The following is a 13,044-nucleotide window of genomic DNA, read 5'->3' as shown; positions in this document are numbered from 1 at the left end:
ACACAAAACGTACATTTTCTTCTTCTTCCTGTGCTTATGGAGGCCTTGTTATATATTTTTAGTTGTAATATATTTGTGACACTTAGCTTAATGATTTTTATTGATATATTGTATACTAAAGCCTAATATAACTTCATTTTATGTGGACAATATAGTCTTTTGATAACAATTTGGTAGTGTGTTTCTGTTGTTTAAATGTATAATAGGAATAAATGAAGGGAGTTTGCTACTGGTGGCTTTTGAGCACTTATCGGCTATTTTAAATTGAAGTAACCTAATTTTTGCACAATAGCAGACACATTAAGCTGCCGTTCCATATACAGTCTAAACATAGACAAGTTTTAGTCTATGCAAAGCAATGGCCTGAATTCCGGCAGTTTTCTTTTTTCTTAATTTCACAGACAGGTCAAAGCCTGCACTTTGGAAGGATGGCATGTTGCGCCATTTATCGGTGTAAGCGCATTTGTCTTATTTTCAGCACTTAGCAAGCTTCTTTCCATGCTATTTACCAGTAGGCACAATTTCAACACGTTTGCCCATGCCACTCATGCTGTTTCTGACAAAAAGTCTCACTGATTTGAAAAACTGCAAGAAGAGCTATTAGAAGGATTTTAGCCAGAAATAGCTCTAAGGTAGATTTTGGCTCGCATTCCATCTGAAATACTGATGTCCATAACCCCCCAAAAAATACAACCACAAATCTCCAACTCTTTTATGGTCGGCTAGATGATTTTAGAACTCCAAATTAAGATAATAATCACAATTAGGCACACATAAAATCATTTATGCAAGATATGGTGTTCAACCAAAATCTAGACCTCTTTTTGTGTACCCACGGAATTGCCACAGCATGTCCGCAGGGACACACTCTTGCAGTGTGTATAGACTTATCCCTGTCCAGACTGTGGATTTGTGGTATTATACACCTGAGCACTCCTTCCATCTATGCAAATACACCCTATTATGATAATTGCATTCATTTTTTTTATTCACCTGCAATGACTGTAATGCCACGTTGCTGTTTGAAACATGACCATAATGATATAATTAGGTTGGGAATTAGGTTTAAACCAGTTTGCACTGGTCCACTGTAGGAGCCCTAAGTACACAGCATGTCACTTAAGTCATTATTACCAGGCTCCCTGCCTGAGAGGAATGAATGATAGACAGCACCTTGTTCATTGCTACATTTCCAGTTCTGTCTAATGCTTTTTGTTCTGCTTGCTCTATCCAATCACTCTCTTTTGCCCGTTTACTTTTATCAGCGAGCACAAAGCAAAACAGTGCATATTTACCGTGTGCGCCCTCACAATAGACAGAGAGGGGAAGGCTTAAAAAGTATTGCTGGCAATCAGATGGTGTGCAGTGCAGTTTCCTCTCTAATTAAAAAAGCAATGAGAAGCATGAGTTACATATCCAGTGCATCTCAGGCAAGGTTTCAGATTAAACAGCCCCCCCTTCATTATTTCACATTGTTTCTAGCCATCTTCGTTTACAGACTGACTACGTAGAAAATGCAATTGCATTTGCATGAACATGACAAATGCATAATTATACTGCCATATATGCATACACAATATTTAGATTAAAAAAGGGAAGCATTTTATAATGTGTTGTGATTGCGGTAAATTATTTTGGGGGACCTGATTTAACGACATACCAAAGTGATGTATTCATTGTCTCTTATTTCTCAAGGGTGAACAATACTATCAATCAAAGTATCGGATTATAATATAATGATGCGATACTTTTTTAAAAACTTTTGGACTCAACAAATACAACATAAATTGCAGGAAATCAAACAATTCATATTTTCTAATGTTGTTCCTTGGGAGCCATACTCTGAATTTAAAAGTCAAAATACATGTATATGGGTGCCTTTTTTTGGTCATTTCACCACTTTTAAAGTGAGAAAAAACTTTATAATACTTTTGACAACATTCTTATGCTGTTGCTCATCAATGAGTATGCATTGCAGAAGTCTAATGCAAAAAAAGGAAAATTAAAGCAGCTCTAGACATAGTATCTTAGCCTTGTCACCAGCGGTTTCCGTATTTTAGCTCACAGGTTAGCAGAGAGCCGTATGCACCCGTCAAAAGAGCCACATATGGCTCCCCAGCCATATGTTCCCTACCCCTGGACTATATCATCCAAATAACAGTCAATAACAATGAACCACTTATTGATTTGAATCAAATGCTCTTATTGTCATTATGCAAGTGTAATGAGATTTAAAGCTATCACCACATAGTGTGCACATATTTCCAAAATCTTAATTGACAATCTTGGGGGAAGGAGGTAATGGTCCATAGAAGCTATTGTGTGGATGTAAAAAATCAATCAAAATCTAGTAAGTTAGATGATGTCATACAGTATTTATTTTCTGTAGAGAGAAAATGAGTTGACAAGTAATCAACAGTGAGTCTCCTGGTCTTGAGTCAATTCAATTCATTCTCTTTTGGATAAGACTAACGATGAACGCTCACATGCATCGTAACAATCTGCGACAATTAAAAAAAAAGGGTATAACATTCAATATTTATATTAAATTAGTCGGTGATAAGCAAGCAAGGTCAAAAGAGCTGCAGCCACTTTTGCAGAATGCACATATTAGCATTATCTTCTGTTTAAGTACTTGACTGCTCAGTGGAGGTATGCCCCTGTCTATTTGAAACAGCTTCCAATGTCCATGGGCCAAGCCCATGTGCAAACACCCCCGTGTGCGTGTATGTCCTTGGGATCTGATTTAGAATGTTTCATTTACCAAAGCAGATAATTTGCATTCAAGCCAAAAAAATAATAATAATAATAATTATTACCTTTCTTTTCAATGAGATTTAACAATGTTATCATTGCAACAGTGCAAAGCAATACATAGTGATTTGTGTTTTCAATGGGCCCTGTAAACATTGCTGACTGCCCTTTGTTTAACAGAGCTACAATCAATCATAAAGGGCAACTGTGAATTATTGTTCCAGTCAGCAGCTTTCCAGCACATATTCAGGTCAACCAGTGGCAGGGTTAAAACACAGTCAAATGGGAGCAAATGGGAGTGCTGAGGTGTGCTAATTATGTTCAAGCACTTTGAGAAGGCAAAGGTGAGACCAAAGAGTTTTCTATTCGTTTACACATTAGCTCATAAATTCATAAATACCACACACTACACAGGCCATGATGCCAAGCCAATAAAACCAATAAAAGTAGCCAAGCAACAACAACAAACCGGGGGAAGTTTTCATCTAGCTTCAATTATGACTTCATAAAAACTGTTGATGGCACATGGTCCCCCCATTACATATTCATAAGATGTTTCCTTGGATTTGTTGATGATCTTGAAATGCGTAGGTTACTTTACAAGTACAAGTTTCGACCACCTTACAAGTACCTTTTGTCTGAAGTGAGTGGGATTGGCTCCAGCAACCCCCACCATCCTTACAAGCATAGTATGGAACAGGGGTAGGGAACCTATGGCTCGGGAGCCATATGTGGCTCTTTTGATGGGTGTATATGGCTCTCCGCTAACCTGTGTGGTAAAATATGGGTGTCACTGGTGAGAGACCTAAGTCCCAAACTCACCAATGGGAGGGTCACGCTGGAACTGTGCTGCCGACATGATCTCTAGCGCCTTTTTAATCATGCATTTTCTTCATTAGACTCTTCTGCATGCATACTCTCATTGGATTAATCAAAAAAATTGTAACTGTTTTGATTTGTGGCGTTAAATGGGCAGGAGAAATTGTCGCTTTCCAGAATTATTTGTGACAAAGAGGATGTATTTTCCCTTGCAAGTAGATAATAAGAGATGTCAATTTAATTAAATATGTATAATTGAATCTAATGTCCCCCTGTATAGTTTTATAATTATATTAAAGTATAGTTATTGATGAACTTAACAATTCTCATTGATTAACAACAGCTCAAAATGTTCTCAAAAGAATTCAGACCATATTTTTTTTATTTTCAAAGTGGTGAAATTAATAATAAATGCACACATTTTCATGTATTTTTACTTTTTTAATTCTTAGTTATGACTCTCACTCTAATGTTTGAAAATATGAATTGTTTATGGCTCTTTTCGTTAAAAATATTCCCGACCCCTGGTATGGAAGATAAGTTCTCCCTATTCAAAGGATTACTTTATCGCCAAACTTTGTTTTGAAAGACCCATGCTTCAACTTGATAGCCTCCAGCCCTCTGCTTATTTTTTCCTTCATAAAATGGTGATGTGATATATAAATGTTCTTTTCCTCCATGGTGAATTCATTACATGTTTTTCTCACTACGAGAACACACTAATATAGGATAGATGATGTGCAAATTTGTGTGTGGGTGTTTTTAAGGAGCATGTAATGCATTGCTTGTCGCCAGGAAGGCCAAAACATCCACCAAAGATCCTTGAAAAGGACTTTACAGTGACAAAGTGAAGCATAGTAAGTATATACACTACATAAGTACACTATTATCATCCCGAGTAAGGAAGTTTCCAAAAGCTTCTGGAAGTCATATGACCTCTATTTTGATTCTAATTATAATATTATTTTTTGTTGTGAGTCAGTCATTTTTTGGTCATTTTATTACCCCTTAAATCTCAACCTTGTGATGACCGGCAGACAATGCCTTTTGTCCAGACATGGAGTACTTATTGTACACGTCAGGAGAAATGTCCTGTTGACATTTTGAAGAAAAACTGCGACTCCTTTCACTCAGACAGAACACATACATATAGTATGATGTATTGTTTACTTTTTTTTGTGGTTGGCTTTTTTGCTTTTAAGTTAACATTGATTCATCATCACCGAGAGGCATATAAATCGGGATAAAAAGATTGGTGTCTTTTCACCCCTCATTTATTTGTTCTTTTGACACTGTTATTTTGCTCAAATTTAGCCATTTACACTCAGGCTACCTTTTTCAAGCTTTATATTCTCTGTTCATATTCCACTGAAGTACACTTTGCACCAGTGGTGGACCATCAAGACCTGCAAGGCCATCTCTGCTGGTGTAAAAATAAATGAATCACAGACTGATGTTATTTATATTTTGGCCATGAAAACCTATTCAATAATTTCAAATTGTCGGTTGGATTCCTTTCATTGTTTTTCCACTGGTTGTGCTGCTTTCAGGTGTGTGTTTTCATATTTAAGCATATAACCAATCACATTTCAGCCATTATTTTCTTTCCAGGGTCAGAAATCTACCTGGAGTTCTTCACAATCAGTTCTGCAGGGTTGGTTTGCAGGCCACTTTAACAGTTGTAGGCAACTTGATTTCACATGGGCCAGACAATTTTAGATATAACATTTAGATTTATTTTTATATATTTTGATTAAAAGAACTGGATTAAAAGCCCTGAATATTCAGTTTTTATAGATCTAAAACAATGTTTATTTTAGCTTTTTTTTAAAATATATTTTGAAATTTTACAAAATGATTTTTGAACTATAAACTGAAAAAAAAAAGATTAAAATACTACAATTATTGATTTACAGGGGGTAAAATCAGGAAATTCAATATATATCTACACTAATTTATACTCTATACTCTATTTCAATTAGATCCTAAAACAGAAAGTCAGCACTCATGATTTATTTTCCCGGACCACACAAAATGATTCTGCGGGCCAGATTTGGCCCCCGGGCCGCCACTTTGACACCCGTCATGTATATGTAGTGAGCTGCACAGGCAAATATATTGTTTTCTTGATTTAATGGCAGAAGAGAAGAAATGGATATGGTTGCAGATTTAAATACACGTTATCGTGAAAATTATTATTTTGTGTCTCTTTTTTAATGGGCGTGGCTGAGGTCAGAGTTCGCCTCCGCCAACCTTCAAAGATGGCGGATAGGCAAGGAGCTAGTTCTTTAGTGTCCTGCAGAGCTGCCCAGAAGTGACGATTTACCGAAGAAAGACCCGATAAAGCTCCTACAGGACAATGCAACGTATTCGGTACGTTATCATTGGGTTGATTTCGAAGCCCTAGTTCTCATTTTTGAGAGTGCTTTTTGATGGAACCGAAAAATGTTTGCAAACAAATTGGCTACAATGCGTTGCCTATATAACTCTTATGTTTAACATGAAATCATTCCATTGTGTGTTTCAGTTCCTCAACGTGCACCAGCTTTCTTGAAACATCAAGAATGTGGACAAAACGGCCAAAAAGGAGCAACTTGTCGACGCCATAACAAGCAGTTTGTTAGTAAGGTGAGTCATTTTCTAAATACTTTCTATTGTCTCTATCCGTGCAATAATTAAAAGTCAGCGTTCAGTATACTAGGCTTTGCAAAATTAGCTTGTTTTTTAATTATGATGCCTTAAATTTCAGAATGAAAACACTAACTTGGTTAGTGTTGATTTTTAATAGCAACAACTTGTGTGGATAACCCCACACAAGTGCCATCAAGTGTAAGGAATAAAACCTACACTTGTAGAATATATTTATACCTTTCCCTAGGCTTATTTTCCCTTCAGGTTCTTAAAGGAAGATCTCAGGACTTGTGCCTTTTCATTTTTAGTTTTGAATGTGCTTTAGACAAAACCCAAGTGAGACATTCATTCAACAATAGCGCAGGGATCATTTTTGACTCGAGTTTAAACATGATAAAATAACCATTCTTTTCCCTCAGTGTACAAGAGAAAAGGGGAAGCAAAGGTGACTTTTTGGAATAGATGTATTTTGAAATGAATGGATATGAAATGATTTACTGGAAAAACTCATCCAGGATGAAATAACAGGAAATGAATGTGGATCATTTGTGCATCAAAATGGTTGAATAAGAAATTACATCATCATGCTGTGGTGTTTTGTAAAGGTTTAAAGCTACGGAGATGGTGGAAGAGGTGTCTAAGCATGTGAAAGCTGTCAAAATTGATGAGATCAGCGGTGAAGGCAGAAGTTGTGGATGAGGTAAGACCCAAATGTTTCAGATGATCTATTTTATTTTCATGTCTTATACTAAAACTACTCATTTTGTATCTTGCTTCCCTTTAAGGTCCATCCAAGTTTACCAGCGGCGAGCTTCTTGTATCTGGGGACGTTGGACGGCATGATCTTTGACAGCAACATCCCCTCAGGGTCTCGAACTCTGGTCCTTGAGGGCCCCAGTCCAGTATGTTTTCCATATTTCCCACCATATCTGAATCAAATGATCATTTGATTTAGGTGTTGGTGGCCAACATGGAAAACAGACTAGATAGTGGCCCTTGAGGACAGTAGTTGGAGATCCCTGTTATAAAGACCTGGCTCATTTTTGAGTGTTAACCTCTGCAGTGGACAAAAGACCAATGCACCAGTAAAGGTATATCTAATATCTCAATTTTATTTTCTTTCTGCTGAAATGAAATGCCTAACTTGAAGTTGATGTATTTTTTACTTATTCTTTTTCTTCCAGAATTCCATCATGGGGAAGAGATGACTGAACTAAGCAGTTTTTAATTGCTGGAAGATCTACATGAACTATTCAAAGCACCAATTCTTGTGGAAAAATAAAACTTGTTGAAATGTATACAGCGTTTATTCTTCATTTACCTAGCAAAAACATGCAAGTAAAATTTTAATTTAAAATATTTTATTAACAGACACAATTAGGAAATACAATCACATTTGATTAGTACAGACAAATGACATTGTATTTTTTAAATAAAATAACCACTTATATACAATCAAGGAAAAATGACTGTAAAACACTTAGTCATTTTTTTTTAAAATAAAAACCATACTTATAAAATAAATTAAGCAAGATTTTAAAAAAATTTAAACACTTAGTCATTTTTTTATTGAAAAAAATTACTTAAAAAATAAATTTTACACTTAGAATAAAAACTAAAGGAAAAAAAAAGACCATTAGGTCTTGGGGTCTTTTTTTCTCCAAGTGTTTTAAAAAAATCAATTGACACTCAAATCTCCTTTATTGTTGGCTTAAATTAAAAAAAAAAAAAATCCGCTGGGGACCAACTTCTCACTTTCACCATGAGCCAGAGAACTCTGGACCTTACCTATAGAATAGGGGGAGAAATAAATTACAACCTCATCACAATATTTGGATATTCTACAATAAAGAAATAAATGTACCTCTCAGAAGACTGCCAGTTTTCAGAGGGGCATCATCAAATGGGCCATTTGGGAGAATCATCTGGTCCTCCAGAGTCAGGTCACGGATCTGATGCATGCAAAAATAAAAAAGCAAAAGTTATCATATATAGAGAAACTGGAGATCCAACAGAAAAAAAAGGTTTAGGTGGATTTACCTTGATCTGGCCAAGTCGGCTCAACTATAACCTCACGGGTGTGTGTTCTGGAAAAGGAAGAGGTTTCAGGAAGAGCTGGATCTGCTAAAGAGAAGAAAAAATGATTTAGCCAAACAATTATTAGAGGAAAGAGAGATCTTACAAGAAATGTAATCAACAGTGAAGATAATGAATTAATGAAAATAAGTTAGTGAGTGCTCTGTGCTATTTTCCCTTTTTGAGACTAGGTGATTATATATAAAGACTGACATTAACTGGGAGAAAGTTGGTTTAACAATTTTTATTTAAATGATAATTTTGAGAAACCAGAACGATTACAAATTGGAAACGTAGTAGTGTTTAGTTAGCAATTGCAGTGAAAGCTTATCATTACATACAAACCATCAGGAACGAAGTCGTGTATCTGGATGTCATTTTTGAGTGAACCTTTACCCAGCAAACTGTCCGTTGATGTCTCTGATTAAATTGATTAAATTATTAGTATTTCTACGCGACTCAATTACGGGGAGAAAACGGACTTTTTAAATAAAATGGGAAGTGCCTCCCCCGTGACGCTAATGCTATGTAAGATAGCTAGTCACATGCTACACAAAGCCGGCGAGGAATAGGAGCCCAAACTTAAATTGTCGACGGTGCGTTCAACCTGGCATTAAACTAACACAATTGTTGGCGTTTTTGGCTGAATTGATTGTTTAAAAAGTCTCTCGATCGCGTGATAAAAACGCCTTACCTCGTTGGCGTGCTAGTCAATTGACTGCCAGCATGGAAATGGCTGTTGGCGAAGACGAGGTATTGCGCGTGTGCGTAATTTACGCACCTGGAATGGGCGTAACCATGCCCATATTGCACCGCCATATTGAATGGGTTAAAGATGGTGGCTTGCTACCGCGTTCTACTAGTTTGTCTTCCCAATTCATGTCTATGTTTTAAAGACGACGCAGAATAGTTTTGTGTGGTCCTGATGCTATAAAACAGTGTCAGTACACTAAATTTTATCAAATATTGATTGACATTTATACTTAGTATTTTACCTCAACTCACCTTTATTCCAGGCTCTCTTAATCCAATAAAAGTTTAACAATTGAAACAAATAATGCTTCATTTTTTCATTTCATTTTCTGAGCCACTTTATCCTCACTAGGTTCGCGGGGGGTGCTGGAGACTATCTCAATGACTTACTTTTTTTCTTTTCTTTTTTTAAAACCCTCATAACCCTTTGTGTATTAGAATGAAGGACAACTCCATTTTAATTTGATCACAGAGGCGTAACATTTTCACTCAGATTTTGTCATCCTGTACTCTGATATTTCAAACATCAACATCTTTGGGGAGCTCTTGTAACCACATATCCAATGTATTTCAAGATAAAATAGTGATTTTTGTAATTAGATTAATTAACTTGAGCATGATCCGTGCACTTTCAGCGCAGATTAGCATGTAAACCCAATCTCTGTGTGATTTGCCAAGGTGACGAGGGTGCCATACACACGTATTGAATAATACCCCCAGTTGCTCAAGCATAGTCATTTTATTCCACTCAATCTACTGCACAACTAACAAGTCTCCTGACTCTTATGACACATTAGCCATCAATTATCAAGTAATTAAAACACCTATCCAAGATACACATTGATATATTGCATTTGGTAAGCAAGTCCAGCTCAAAGCTGTAAGTTTTGTGATTTAAAAAGTCCCGAGACAGAATGTGGAAATAGTGTTTAGAGTCTGGATGCTTTTTATTTATCTATCTTGAATGTCGGAGGAATGTGGAGTACCCAGTAAAAATTCAGGCAAGCATGGGGAGAACAGACATCTGCTTCCTTATTAAATGCCACCACAGCTTTGCTTTCAACAAGGCGTGAATCCCTGAGAGGGCATTTGGCTGGTATAAATCTTTCATATTCTCTTTTAAGAGGACAGTCATTTATCTGCGGTTCAAGGAGACAAGATGGCTTAAGACACTCACCAGTGACATGTTTGCTGAGAACTCATAAGAGCTCGTCACATAGCGATGACATATACGTCATCAACTGCCATCTTGCTCATTCGAAATGTCTCCCTATTTGGTCCATTGGGAGAATGCATGCAGAGATTTGATTGCATATTTTCTTACACCCTGCAGATTTATGTCTGAATGATAGACCTTTCATGTCTATGCTGTTATTTTTTTTTGCAAAGGCGCTCTATGTGTTGATGCTGGTGATAGAAAATTTTGGGGCTAGAAGGGATAACTCCCAAATGAAAAACACCACTGGCATGGCAGCCTTTTCCCATTAGAGGAATTACGTACGATTATCTGTCAATCTTAAAACGATAGATTACAACATGAAAACAGCTGGAGGGTGTTGCCGGAATAGATATCAGGCTCCGATTGGCTCATCTGTAACTCTCTGTGTCTAATTTGTAGAAGACAAGAGGATTGATGAAAACAACTTTTGGAGATAAGGCTGATTTTTTCTTGCAGGAGTTATCCATAACCCTTTACCATTAAAAGCAGAAGGGGGTAGAATGGGTCTAGTACCATTTGTTGTTGGTTGTAATCATTGCTCCTCATGAACGGGTTTAGTTTCCATCAGTAAGGAGCCCTGTCAATGCATATCAGTAAACAGACAGGCTCAAGCCATATTGAAATTTCAGCACCATGGACAGCTCCGACAGTGAAATGTAGTAGGTGGAAGACGTGGATTTTAAAGGTTTCCAAAAAAGCTAGTAAATGCAAGTTTGAGTGGATTAGCGTCAGTCAATAAACAGGTCTCTACTTCAGGCAATTTTGGCTGCAAACCAGGATTTGATACCCAGACAAGTTGAAAAGTGTGCTTTCTCTCTCAATGGTTGCGAGAAAGTGTAAACAAGGGTGTGGACATGCCACTATGCATGTGGTGAGTATTACTCCTGCCTGATACACGAAAATATTCTTTTTTTTTTTTATTAAACGTAAATGATACTATGGTAGGATACACAAAAACCTGAAAAGAAGAAAAAGGGTGAACACTTGTTATGGATGCGGCACAGAGGGTTACTTCCTTAAAGATAAAATGTAGCAGCTCAACGCTGAGACCTTAGCTCAAAATATCTTACGTGAAGTCAAGTAATATTTTCCAATATGGGCTGCAAGTGATTTTGGAGAAGGGGTTCACTTCTGGGCTCCTGCTTTACTAATGAAATGCCACTCCCTTGCTCACAAAATCTCCCTGCCTCTGTTTTGTCATCATCATAACCCTGTTTTTGGACTCATTATTTTGCTGGAACATGCTTGGCTCATTAGACTCTTCTGCATGCATACACTCATTGATTAGAAACAGCATAACATTTCGTCAAAATAAATCAACCCTTTTTTTTAACTTTAACTGTGGTGAGATGACTTAAACATGTACACATTTTCATGTATTTTTACAGTTAAATTCTCAGTATGGCCCTTAAGGAATGACATTTAAAAATACAACTTGTTTATGGCTCTCTGTCCAAATAAATATAGATCATCTTCAAATAATCTGCATAGTAATTGTACTTCATTACTTTCTGCCACCGGAAACCACAAAAAAGACTTGTTTTCAATACCACCTTGTGTACCACCAACACAATTATAAAAGCTGTTCTCCATAGGACCAACTGCTCATATATATATCAGCTAGTATAAAATGGGAAACGCCTGTACTAGCACATCCACTAATGACAAACACCTGCTTCCAATTGCCAGAAAATGTCATCTTCAAAATGTAGAGCATAAGGACACAACAAGCTAATAAACACACTCACTTCTGCAAGAAAAAGACATTTTGGATTTCTCTCATCTTCTCTAATTGTCTTGTTTGTTTTCTTCTCCTTCTAGTTTCTCTAAAGGGCGAATGGCCAAGTTGGGTATATGGAAATGACAGATGGGTAGAAGACATTATCCCCAGGTTAGTGTGACATAAAATCTCGAAGAAACGACGAAATAACTTATTTTATAAAGTGCAGGGGGTGGGGGGGGGGTGCTTGAGCAACATGTGGCGCTCGCTGTGGAACATGGAAGCCGACAAAAAGAATGTTTGAATGGGAAAGCAACAATTAATTCAGAAGGACAAGAAGGGTAACAAAACAAGGTTAATAAACAACAATCCTAACAGGGCAAAGCAAGTGTTAACACTAAGAAAGCTTGTGTTTGTTTGTCTGACACAAAACTACCGCCCCCTATTTTGAATAGCAGGTTAAATTACACTGCTAAGCAGACACTATAAATTCATTGTTTCGCATTTTCAAATTGGAATATAAAAATAGTTTATTACAACGAAATATAATAAAAGTTAATTCTATAATAAACATATTCAGGCTGTGGTGGTGGTGTTAAATGAGGCTCATAATGGAAAATGGCTATGATGTCCAGAGTAGAAGTGATAGAGGAAATGTACCACTGATTAATAAACAATCAGAGTGGATAAGATGAGGTCATAGTTATATAGAGAGTGCTATGGGTTGCTGCAATTGGTCAAATTAGGCAGAGTCATCGTGCATTTTTCTAGATTTCTGGGTTGTGACAGGGATTCTTACTTGCTCACAATGCCACCAAGTATGTGAGCATTCTGCATGAAAGCAAACCTACTCACCTGAATTGCCTGGAGTTCTTCGTCCTCATTATTATCCAAGCCCAAGAGGGTCGTCAGGGTAACACGTTTTCGACGACATCAAGTAGACTGTAATGTTAGAGCTGTGAAATACCTCCGGCAGTCTGTAAAATAATGGAGAGAGCTGTGAAGGTGCGTGGAACTTCAGGGAGCTTCATTTGAAAACGCAATCTTAAATTCAAAGTGTTTTAAGGTATAA

General features: G+C 36.9%; 2 long non-coding RNA genes across 2 annotated transcripts; one reads left to right on the top strand and one right to left on the bottom strand.

Moving 5' to 3' along the window:
- The first annotated feature begins 5,024 nt into the window (after positions 1–5,024).
- Positions 5,025–7,502, top strand: LOC144196963 (uncharacterized). Its single transcript, XR_013326437.1, has 5 exons — positions 5,025–5,946; positions 6,101–6,201; positions 6,810–6,904; positions 6,990–7,295; positions 7,389–7,502. It is a non-coding gene; the product is annotated as an uncharacterized LOC144196963 (long non-coding RNA).
- Positions 7,503–7,819: 317 nt separating this feature from the next.
- On the bottom strand, positions 7,820–11,780 carry LOC144196369 (uncharacterized). The gene is made up of 4 exons (XR_013326250.1): positions 8,975–11,780; positions 8,245–8,328; positions 8,069–8,156; positions 7,820–7,992 (listed from the first exon to the last, which is right to left on the bottom strand). It is a non-coding gene; the product is annotated as an uncharacterized LOC144196369 (long non-coding RNA).
- Between the last annotated feature and the right edge of the window lie 1,264 nt (positions 11,781–13,044).

Source organism: Stigmatopora nigra, chromosome 5, assembly GCF_051989575.1.
Source record: "Stigmatopora nigra isolate UIUO_SnigA chromosome 5, RoL_Snig_1.1, whole genome shotgun sequence".
NCBI lineage: Eukaryota > Metazoa > Chordata > Actinopteri > Syngnathiformes > Syngnathidae > Stigmatopora > Stigmatopora nigra.
Note: the sequence above shows the minus strand (reverse complement) of the source record. Positions and strands in the feature narration are given on the sequence as shown.